This window comes from Cupressus sempervirens, chromosome 6 (assembly GCF_028749045.1).
Source record: "Cupressus sempervirens isolate cs-2001-9-10 chromosome 6, ASM2874904v1, whole genome shotgun sequence".
Lineage (NCBI taxonomy): Eukaryota > Viridiplantae > Streptophyta > Pinopsida > Cupressales > Cupressaceae > Cupressus > Cupressus sempervirens.
The window spans coordinates 392,678,903-392,690,836 of record NC_143123.1 but is presented as its reverse complement, the minus strand read 5'-3'; the positions used below and the strand labels follow the sequence as shown (position 1 = coordinate 392,690,836).

Here is an 11,934-nt window from a genome sequence, read left to right as displayed (position 1 = left end):
TTAAGGAATTAATAGTGAGTTGGTAGGTTGGCCAATATGATAGATTTTAGTTGATATTTAGTAAGAGTTAGTGCATTACTGAATCATAAAAGGGATAGTTAGTAGTGTTAAAAGTAGGTGAGAGTTTAAGATAATGGTTAGTAGTTGATGGCCATTTAAGTTAAGTATAGGGTAGGATAGCTAGGATTTAGATCATAGTAATGTTAATTAATGTGGTTTGATTGTACTTCAGATCTCAAATAATATGTTTTTAAATAGTAGATAGTAAATGGTTGATTTAAAACTTGTTAGCAAATAGATTTATATAATAAAGTAAGAAATGTTTGGTAAGTATATAGAGTTTGGGGTTGGAAAGGTATCATAAGAATAGAATTAGGAAGTAGGTCTTGGATATTGGAAAGTAGAAGACCATGTACCATTTGGAAAGAAATTTAGTGTTAAATCACTAGGACAAAATTGTAATTGATTGTAACTCATTTGTATGCACTTTAGCATGAAACAAATAAATGATTGTGGATGGAAGATAGAATTCATTAGCAAGATATGAATTTTGGGCTTCATGAAAATTGTTGCATTATGAATGATAGTTTGATATGGGTAAATTCGCATTAATTAGTAAGTGGAGTTGCACAAGTTTTCCAACAAATGTAATAGTGGCTAAGTTATACCATGTATTATAATTAAGAAAAATAGTAAATCATAGAAAGCCCTTGATTATAGAAATGATGGGTAAACCAATGGTAGCATACTAGCCCATCCATCTAGACATGGTAGATTGACTAACCCACATTGACCCTAGTGGAATTACTTTTTTTCATGACTTAAAGGTCAACTAACATATTTGAAAATTCAACATGACACACATTTGAAATGAGTAATATAAGCATATATATTAAGGACACCGTACATCATATCTTGACCCTAGATGCAAAATTTGAAACCATTCAAGTATATTAAGTTAATTAAATACGACCAAGTCGTGATGACCCTAAGTCCATTAAGGTCACACCTAGATATATGGCATAACATTCAAACTCCCAAACCCTAACAAATGTTAATATGAAAGGTCATTACAATTTGGTTTTCTTCCACCCCCTCATGAATGTTGTATCATCGAATTATCTCTTCTAATTCATGATGACAACTAGAATTGAACATTCAACCCACCTGTTAGGGATTACTTCAGTTAGTATGTAGCAGCCTTATAAACCTAATTGTGGGGTAGTCTAAAACCCTAGTCATTCATTAACCAAGTTGACAATGTATAGTTCCTGAGGTGAGATCCTAAAGATTACCTTCAAACATTTTGTAGTTTTGCTTTTGCCCTGTAATTTTTGGGCATAACAGATGCAATCGTGTTCCTTCTACTTTGCACTCCAAAATTGGAATACTGATGAAATCTCTAATTCAAGGATACCATGCCTTGTTGACAGAAGGAATAACATCTAACCCACTTAAACCTAATTATGTGACTTTGGTAATATTCAAGGATAACCCACTTTACTTGAGAACAAGATTGGCAAATTAGCAAGGGAAGAATAAGTCTTCAAATTTATGAATAACTGACTTTAATAAGATATCTTCAAAGAAGAAATGTTGGGGGATTTAGAGATCTGTTTACAATTTTTCTTCTTATTAATTTTCGAGGGAGAGATTCACACTCTTTTTTCCACTTGCTTCAGATGTCAAGTCCAAGGCATCTAAGATCCGTCGTGAAAATCACCCCCTTGCCTAATTTTACACTCTGAACTCATAATCAAAATCAAAGTCAACATCCGACATATTTAAACAGCTCAAAATCGCATCTGAAAATTTTGGGACCAACACAATTGAACGCTTGTGCAATCCATTTTTCTAATACCATATGTATCTTGGAACATCATCAGTTTAACATATTCTAAAAATTCAAAAGTCAACTACGGTCAAATAAATTTTCTACATGCTCTTCTGCTCTATTCTATGTTCTTTTAAATATTTATTTCCATCCTTATCTTCACATCTATTGCTTGCTTGTGTCATCTTTCAATTTGGCTCCCAAAGGGGCAAAATGATTACATCATTGACTTTATGAAATCTAGCTTCAACTTAATTTGAATATAATGTCCTAATTGCTAAAGCATCTCATCACTTGGGGCATCTGTGTTCCTCCTATCGAGCATCATGTGCTATCTAATCTTACTTATTCATCAATTGATCAAACACATAACAATTATAGTCATAGCTTAATGGACAGGTATCTAAGTGTTTTCTCTAAACTCTTGAGAATTAAGCCTCATTCTAGGGATAATCCTACAACTCATTATTAAATCTTGTTATCTTTTTTAAGGACTAGTATTTTAATGTCCTATTTGAACTCTTAAGGATTAAGCTTTGTTCTAAAAATAATTCAACACATTCTTTCAATCATTGTTTAATGGACAAGTATCAAGGCAATCTAACCCTAGCTCTTAAAGATTAAGCCTCATTTTGGGAAGAATTATATGAATTGTGATTAATCTTATCATCTTTTAATGGATAAGTATAAGGCCATTATACCCTCAACTCCTAAGGATTGAGTCTCATTCTAGAAACAATCCTACAAATTTTGACAATCTTTGTTTCATTTCTCTACAACATTCACAATTATGTTATACACATTAGGCATGCACTTATTGTATTTAACTTCATAGAGGGGGCATTCCTTTAAAAAAATCAATGGGTGTTGATGAGATTTTTAGGATTATTTTAAAGCAAGTGGTTCCATTAATTTCATAGTGTGATTCTCTTAAAATTTTAAGCTCCAAAATTTATGCAAGTTGGTGGTCTCGTGAATTTTATTATTTAGCATATTCATTTCATGAGTAAGCAACAAGTGGCAAAAAAGGCTTAAGTTGCTCAAACAAATTTCTAAGGAAACGTCTATCCAACCATCAAAAACTTGCATCTTATCAAGGTAGGACTCTCTAGCTCCCCACATTTTCCAATTGCTTATTTCTACAACTCTCCAAAGTAGGACATGTAATTTCTCACAAATAGATTCTTATTAATCATAGATGAGTCCCCTCAAACTTGTAATTAGAAGACATACTATGAATACATATCATTTAATTGCTTAAAATAATCATTCATTTAGTCCTTAATTATTTACCACTTCCAAATGGAAAACCCTCTGCAAGACAAATACAACATGCCTAATCCAATTCTAATTAACCAAAATAACATTTAAGTATATTGACATTGCTTTTCTATAAGATTGAGTCAATATAAACTACTTCAAATCATTGCAACAGATAAACTTACAGCCTCATTCAATTAACATCATGATAGAAACTATTCCTTCCATGCTCAATTTCAATTTATAACAAAAACATAAAAGCCTTATGTCATGTATTTTCTTTGCTTCATCAATACTTCTAACCAGTTTCAATTATCTTCCCTTCCTATCTCAACTTTGACGACATTGAGAAATGTTAAAGATAGCAGGTTTCCACAATCACCATTGAATTCTAGCATGCTTTTGGGATTTGATTGTGTGATATTATTTTTTTAGCATCAATGTTTAGGATCATACTCTACGATCCACCATTAGGAATAACTATAAAATGTGATCATAATTGGTGTTGAAAGACCAAACTATGAAGTACCAAGCAGAGTAGTGACTACATGTTGAGATAGATATCTATCTAAGGTATTTGCATGTTGAATCATAATTAGTGTTGAAAGATCAAATAATGTTGAATCATAATTGGCGTTGCATGTTAAATCATAAGTAGTGACTACATGTTGAATCATAATTAGTGTTGAAAGACCAAATAATGTTTATAAATGTTGAAGTACCAAAATGAGTAGCGATTGCATGTTGAGATAGATATCTATCTAACATATTCACATAAGGATCAAAGTTGTGAATTGTGATCATCTTTAATTTGATTGAATTACTTTAAGGATTGGCTTTACGAGCTTGTGTTCAATTGATTGACTATGGGCTTGTTAATGCATATGGAATCTCATGGTTTCCCTCCACTCTCCCTCCCTTTCCTCTCCCCTCAGTTCTCGAGAGTTGTCTTCGTTTCCAAGCAAAGAAAACTCTCCAGATTTATGGCCAACCTTTCCTTCAGTGATCTTGCAACAAACATGAGTTTTTCCCTTATAAATTTGTATAGAGCAATCAACCAATTTTGAGAAAGAAAAAAATATTAAATCATATCAAAAAAATCTTAAAATTATTATGATGTTCTAGAGGAGAGAGTCCTCTTCTAGAATGTATAACTTTTCTCTTGGTTAGAATAGATTTTTTTTGAAAAATGTGGTGGGAGATGAAAACTATCGATTTGAGGTGAGTTGAAATTTCAATCCGTATAAAAGAGAAAATATAGGTCTAAAGCCTATTTTTATTTTTTATTGTTCTAGATGTATATGTTAGTTATAACATAGTCTAAAATCAAAGGGAATAAGTTTATTTCCATACAGTTTTGTGGTGGGAACTAGACCCCTAATTTTCAACGTTTTTCAGCACCTAAAAAATTATCTATAAAAATTAGGAAAACATAAAAATTCTTATTCCAAATAATTATTAAAAATTATAATCCTTAAATTCATCCATTTCTATACATTTCAATGGTTTACTTCATTTCCAAATTCAAAATAATAATACCAATTTTATGTCATTGAAGTTGAACAGTTATACTTTCGTTAGTCTTTTCCTTTACAAAAGGGTGACACAGGTGTGTGCTTTTACCCTTCAGCTTTTAGATATTTAATGGCATACAAAACAAGAGGTCTGGAAATAAACTTAGTCACCAGGAAAGGAAAGGGAAAAGCCCCTTGTGCGGGATCTGACTCCTCTGAGTCCCTGCTTAGAGGAGGCAGAGATCAATCATGCAATTGCACAGCTAGGAAAATAATTATTCTTCTTGAGAATCGACCAGTTCGCCTCATTTAGGACAATTTATGGTTTCTTCATCATTTTTAGCTTAGGATTCATTGTGTAATTTGGGTGGCCATTTGGACAAACTGTCGAAGGTTCAAACTCCCCAGATTCAAAATATCAAGTGTTTGTTTAGTTGCAATGTCGATCTCATGTATGCTTGACAATCTGAACAAATATGGCATAATGAAATTTTTGTTCATTAAAAAAAATTATTTTTCAAAGGATTTTAATGAAATATGTTTTTCCCGAAAGTTTGCGAAATTAATTCCATATTTTTTTTAGATTTTATTACCAGTTTGTTTGCACAATCACTTTATAATTCCCAGAATTATTATATATTAAAAAATAAATTCATTAAGATGATATTAAATATATTTTTATTTAAAAAATTAATAATTATAAATTATGATATTTTTAATTTAAAAATACAATTTTAGTCATATAAAAAATAAATTTAACATATTACATAAAATTTCGTCATGTATTACAAAACATGTGCAATGCAGAACCATCTAAGGATAATTGGAAATTACTAATGACGTGCACAAACAAACACCTACCACCAAGTGAGCAAGCGAACTTCAACCAAGCAATACATTTGTTTGTCACTAATGAATTAGTTGCTTTACATAATTTTAAAAAAACTCAAACAACTAAATGCACCTATTGCACTCTGTGTAGCAGTAAATACGCAACACAAATACGTTGAAACATATAAAGATGACCAACTCTCCCAAGAAGTTCTCCTATCTAAATTCCAACGTGTCATGCTTACCACAAACCTATGGATACAAGTTGGTCTTGTTAATGGATCTCTTGGTGAAGTTAAAAACTACTTTGTATATGTCCATCCTAGCTCTAAGCCTCTAGAGTTGCCAACATATGTTACTATCACTTTTGATACCTACAATGGCCCACCATGGGATGTCAACAACCCAACAACTATTCCAATCCATCCAATTACCTGAGGCAATTGTACCCAACTACCGTTGACCACTGCATGGGCTATCACTATACACAAATCACAAGGCACCACCCTAGAGCAGGCCATAGTTGATATAAGTAAAATTGAAAGACAAGGACTCGCCTTTATAACCATCTCTAGGGTCAAATCCCTACAAAACCTTCGAATTGAACCTACCTTCTCTTTTGAGCGCTTTTGCAAAATGAAAAAAAAATCCCTACACTATTATTAGAAAGAAAGAAGAATCTTGATTGTTCTTGCTCTCACTTTAATTCGCTACGTCTTTTGTTTTCACTACCTGTCTTCAATACACTTTGCCTTTCTTCAATTGCCTAACCTAAGAATACCATTTGTTTGTTGTTAATTTTATATTCTTCTCTTTTATAGGTTCACTCATTGCAATAAGAAGGGGAGTAAAGTCAATTTGACTTGTCATATAGAATATTTATTAAAGAATTCCAAATAATTGCACTCTTCAAATTTTATGAGAAATCCTACAAATTTTATGTATACAACAACATTGTACTATCAAATTTGACACACATACTTTTACTTACATACAATACTTTTATCATACATTATGCATGCTTGTAATGACATTATTATTGATAAACTCTAATAATATTGATAAAATCTCGAATACACTATTTCATCACATTCAAAGTGCTAGTACATCCTAAAAGCATACATCTGCCCATAATATGAATTCACTACCAGCCGTGGCTTAAAGCAAAACTAACTATAGGTTATTTTCGCTGTCGTCATTGATACTTGACTACCATGAACATTATGCGAACCATCACAGTTAGCCACTTCATCCCAGCTCTATATCTGGCGAGAATCTAAAACCATTTCCATGTCTCTCGGATGATGAGGTATTTGTGTATTCAGTAAAAGACACTTACAACGCAAATGACGGATCTCAGAGACTAGAACATTCACAATACCCATCACTGTTTACAACATCAGTATCTGAGTCAGATGGAGTGTATTACATAGTGTAATTAAAACATAACGTCGCTTTGGCCGAGTGGTTAAGGCGTGTGCCTGCTAAGTACATGGGGTTTCCCCGCGAGAGTTCGAATCTCTCAGGCGACGTCAATTTAGTATTAGTTTTCCTAGACTTGGCTGGATACATACTGTCATATGTGAACATATGAACATTACTAATTGTGGAGCTTGCGTCTTTAAAGTTTAAACTTCACTACTCTACAAAATATGTGGCATCATCGGCTTTTAATTAACCCTTAAAAACTTCAACTAACATTTTAAACAACACTTTCCTCTGAATTATGCCTCCGAGTTAAATTCAGAGATATATCCAACATTCGTCCATATCATAGAAGAAATCTGTAGCACGGGTTATTTTCACGGCAGTTAAAAGTTTTCAGAGCAATTGTTATTTGCAGCCAACATGATACTGTCACCGAGCTAATTCAGTTTCAAAAGTTTAAAGAAAGAGAATAAATGCAGAAAATTAGCTAATGTAGAACGATAATCCAACTCCCGCTACTAAATACAGAAGAATTGCATAGCATAATTGTTTCTATTAAAAAACTAAAAAATTAAAAATAATCAGCATCTTACAACCCAACAACATGGTAGTTGAAAACATAAGGAATAGTTCCAAGGCTGTAAAGACTGCCCCTGCAAGATCCATGTTTGCAAAACCCATGTTCGTAGAGTTGCAGAGTTAGTGAATGACAGGATTCAGATTGCAGCAGATCTCAATAGAGAAGGAGGTCCTTCAACAGTTAGACTAATGGAGATGATGTTGAGGATTGGATATTAATTACAATGGATAAGAAAACTTTTGTATTTAGAACTTTATAGGGAAATCTAAAGCAATGTGGACAAATTTTCAATTGGTTGGAGAAGTCACCACTTAGTGAAAAAATGCGATGACCAAAAAAAAGTTGCATCACTATTAGATATCATGGGAGGACTTCCTACATAAGAGGTGGTTGCCTCAATTGTTCTGAAAGCGGCTGAGTTTTAGAAGTTAGTTCAAGGTGTTATGACAAAGAACCAAGGAATTGAAAGCAAACATAGCACTATATTCCAATAAAAATTGATAATTTAGAGTTTCATAGAGGGGCCATTCCTTTAAAAAAAATCAATGGGTGTTGATGAGATTTTTAGGATTATTTTAAAGCAAGTGGTTCCATTAATTTCATAGTGTGATTCTCTTAAAATTTTAAGCTCCAAAATTTATGCAAGTTGGTGGTTGGTGGTCTCGTGAATTTTATTATTTAGCATATTCATTTCATGAGTAAGCAACAAGTGGCAAAAAAGGCTTAAGTTGCCGAGCCAATTTCTAAGGAAACGTCTATCCAACCATCAAAAACTTGCACCTTATCAAGGTAGGACTCTCTAGCTCCCCACATTTTCCAATTGCTAATTTCTACAACCCTCCAAAGTAGGATGTGTAATTTCTCACAAATAGATTCTTATTAATCATAGATGAGTCCCCTCGAACTTGTAATTAGAAGACATACTATGAATACATATCATTTAATTGCTTAAAATAATCATTCATTTAGTCCTTAATCATTTACCACTTCCAAATGGCAAACCCTCTGCAAAACAAATACAACATGCCTAATTCAATTCTAATTAACCAAAATAACATTTAAGTATACTGACACTTCTTTTCTATAAGATTGAGTCAATATAAACTGCTTCAAATCATTGCAACAGATAAACTTACAGCGTAATTCAATTAACATCATGATAGAAACTATTCCTTCCATGCTCAATTTCAATTTATAACAAAAACATGAAAGCCTTATGTCATGTATTTTCTTTGCTTCATCAATACTTCTGACCAGTTTCAATTATCTTCCCTTCCTATCTCAACTTTGACAACATTGAGAAATGTTAAAGATAGCAAGTTTCCACAATCCACATTGAATTCTAGTATGCTTTTGGGATTTGATTGTGTGATATTATTTTTTTAGCATCAATGTTTACGATCATACTCTACGATCCACCATTAGGAATAACTATAAAATGCGATCATATTTGGTGTTGAAAGACCAAACTATGACTTACCGAGCAGAGCAGTGACTGCATGTTGAGATGGATATCTATCTAAGGTATTTGCATGTTGAATCATAATTAGTGTTGAAAGATCAAATAATGTTGAATCATAATTGGTGTTGCATGTTAAATCATAAGTAGTGACTACATGTTGAATCATAATTAGTGTTGAAAGACCAAATAATGTTTATAAATGTTGAAGCACCAAAATGAGTAGCGATTGCATGTTGAGAAAAGTATCTAACATATTCACATAAGGATCAAAGTTGTGAATTGTGATCATCTTTAATTTGACTGAATTACTTTAAGGATTGGCTTTATGAGCGTGTGTTCAATTGATTGACTATGGGCTTGTTAATGCATATGGAATTTCATGGTTTCCCTCCACTCTCCCTCCCTTCCCTCTCCCCTCAATTCTCGAAAGTTCTCTTCGTTTCCATGCAAAGAAAACTCTCCAAATTTATGGCCAACCTTTCCTTCAATGATCTTGCAACAAACAGGAGTTTTTCCCTTATAAATTTATATAGAGCGATCAACCAATTCTGGTTGAATGGGAGGTCTACGTGACCAAATCTTCCTACAACTCTCTCCATTGCCCGTCATCTTCAACATGAAGACGTCGACAAAACTACCCTTCCCTATAGATGTCATGACTCGTCATACAACTTCTTTGTTTGCACCTACATGGCAATTAAGTGGCAACCTTGTTATTTTGACTAGGTCAACTATTTTAAACTTTGCTAGATTAATTCATGGATTATATTTATCATGTCATGTGATATGTTAACTATTCGGGAAATTAATATTATTTTAAGGATTTTTAAGTTATGTTAAACGAATGGCTAAATCGTTTTACGATCATGTTGATGATAGATGTTATTTATATTCATATTTTGATGTATGCGTATGCATTATAGTTATGATGTTCGCATATAATGTTTTATTATCGACTGACAAATACTAACTCCTTTATGTTTGCAAGCGTTTGAGTGTCCACAAGTGTCGAAGACGAGGGTGTGGTTGAGGTAGAGAGAGTTAGCCTCTCGAAAAGGGATAGACAGATAATCCCTGCAGCATATAACACACCACTTAGTCTAGTGCAAAATAATGTTAATGCATTTGATTTTTATTTAATATCCTAATACATAAATGATAATAAGATATTGAAATGAAATTCAATGAATAGGATTCTATTTTTATGAAAAGAAAACTATTGTGTCTTATAGTTGCTTTGTTTTAGAAGATTTATAAAATAAATTAGGAGTGATAATTTATTTTATGACAATTTTAACTTATTTCCTTAAAAAGTTGTGTTTTTTAAATGAGATCGGTTTTAAAATGTTACTCGAGAAAAATCATATTTATTGCTGCTATATTCAAGAGTAGTGGAAAAATGCCATTTCAGCTAAAATGCGGGCAATTCTCTTCCACGACAAAGGCATAATGGAGGGAGGAAAAAATGATAAAGGCAGAGAGGAGAAATCGAGGAGGAGGATTGTTTTTGGAAGACGGAAGGGCGGAGCATATTCAGGTTCTTCCAGCTGTTGCCATTGTTTAAAATCAGTATTGCTTCCTGTTTCATAATTTAAATTCGAGTAAAAAGTAGAATTTTTCTTTATTTAAGACGTGTGTGGTTTAGTTTTGGCAGAGAGTTTGGAATTCATGTTTCAAAATGAGCAAGCACACAAATTTAGTTGTGGCTGTTTTCATTAGGATTTCGTTCCAAATTTAAGCGGGTTATGTTTGAGTTCAGTTTTTGTTTTTTAAACGGCATCTGCTTGAGACCAGAACTTTCTTGAAGTTTTAAACAAATTTAAACTTGAATTGCGCCCTCTGGCCGGCAGCACCCGCTCAATCCAAACGCTAAGAGCATGCTGTATTCCACAAAAACCCTCCAGCCACTCAAAATACCGACGGCCTTTTAATGAAACTCTCCATCATTTACTTGTGCCAACGTTTTCAGCCTAATTTAAGAGCAGTAGGACCACTTATCATACAAAAGCTCAATCTAAAAATTTATCAGGGGATTTTAGGGGCGTGTGCGTTGGCTTATCATTTGTTTCATGTTGCTACCTTTGACAAATTTAATATCAAATGGACTGGGAAGAGAGAGAGAGACGTGGATGTATTTTTACTACGCTTTTTCTTTTTAAAGCACTCTCTTTTCATTAAAAATTATAAAAGAAGCTATTGATTATGAAAGCACTCTCTTTTCATTTCTTTTCATTTTAGAATTTACAGCCTCATAGTAGTTATGGTGGAGTGTAGGAGGCCTTATCAAAATTTCCTCTGTAATTTGTTCCGTTTGAATGTTGTCCGGCTGGGAATGCCTGTCAAACATAAAAATAGACATAACTTTTATTAAGTAAATTACTTCCAGATAATAGTTGTGATTTCTATAGTGCTGAATACTTCCAGATAATGATTATAACTCCATTCTTTTCTAATCTCATTTAATTGTATGCCACGTGAACTACATCTTTTCCTTTCATAGTATTCTATGTTTTTCTCTGGCAACATGGTACTTGGATGCTAATTTGGTTCAGACTAAACAGAACCTAAATTGCTGTTCTAAAATTCAAAATAAACCATAAATATATTACCTCTGTTCAATTATTTTTCTGTGCGCATGCAGTAACTTGATGAAAGAGATTAGGTGTTAAACATCACCTCCACTTTGTATGACACTTTACAATCACAAATTAGACACATTTTCAGAATTAATGCTGTCATATTCCATGGACCGTAGCTATTTTACATTTATTTATTTATTTTAAAACTTTGTAAAAAAATATCTGCATAAATTGAGAAACCCCAAATTAATACAACAGTGGAAGATGGATTTTAAAAATAGATGTTTGATAGATGTTCTGTGATATGTTGGAAGTGTTATCACAGTAAATTCTAAGTTGTAGGTTGGCTGTTCATGTAGAAATGCAGCCTTCAAATCTTAATTGTTGAAGCACCTGACAAATCTATCTATTGACCAACAATGTGATTTATGATTATGTTGCAAGTG

At 32.8% G+C, this 11,934-nt stretch overlaps 1 non-coding gene across 1 annotated transcript; it reads left to right on the top strand.

Annotated features, from left to right (window-relative positions):
• Positions 1–6,889: 6,889 nt before the first annotated feature.
• On the top strand, positions 6,890–6,971 carry TRNAS-GCU (transfer RNA serine (anticodon GCU)). The gene has a single exon. It is a non-coding gene; the product is annotated as a tRNA-Ser (tRNA).
• The last annotated feature ends 4,963 nt before the right edge of the window (positions 6,972–11,934 follow it).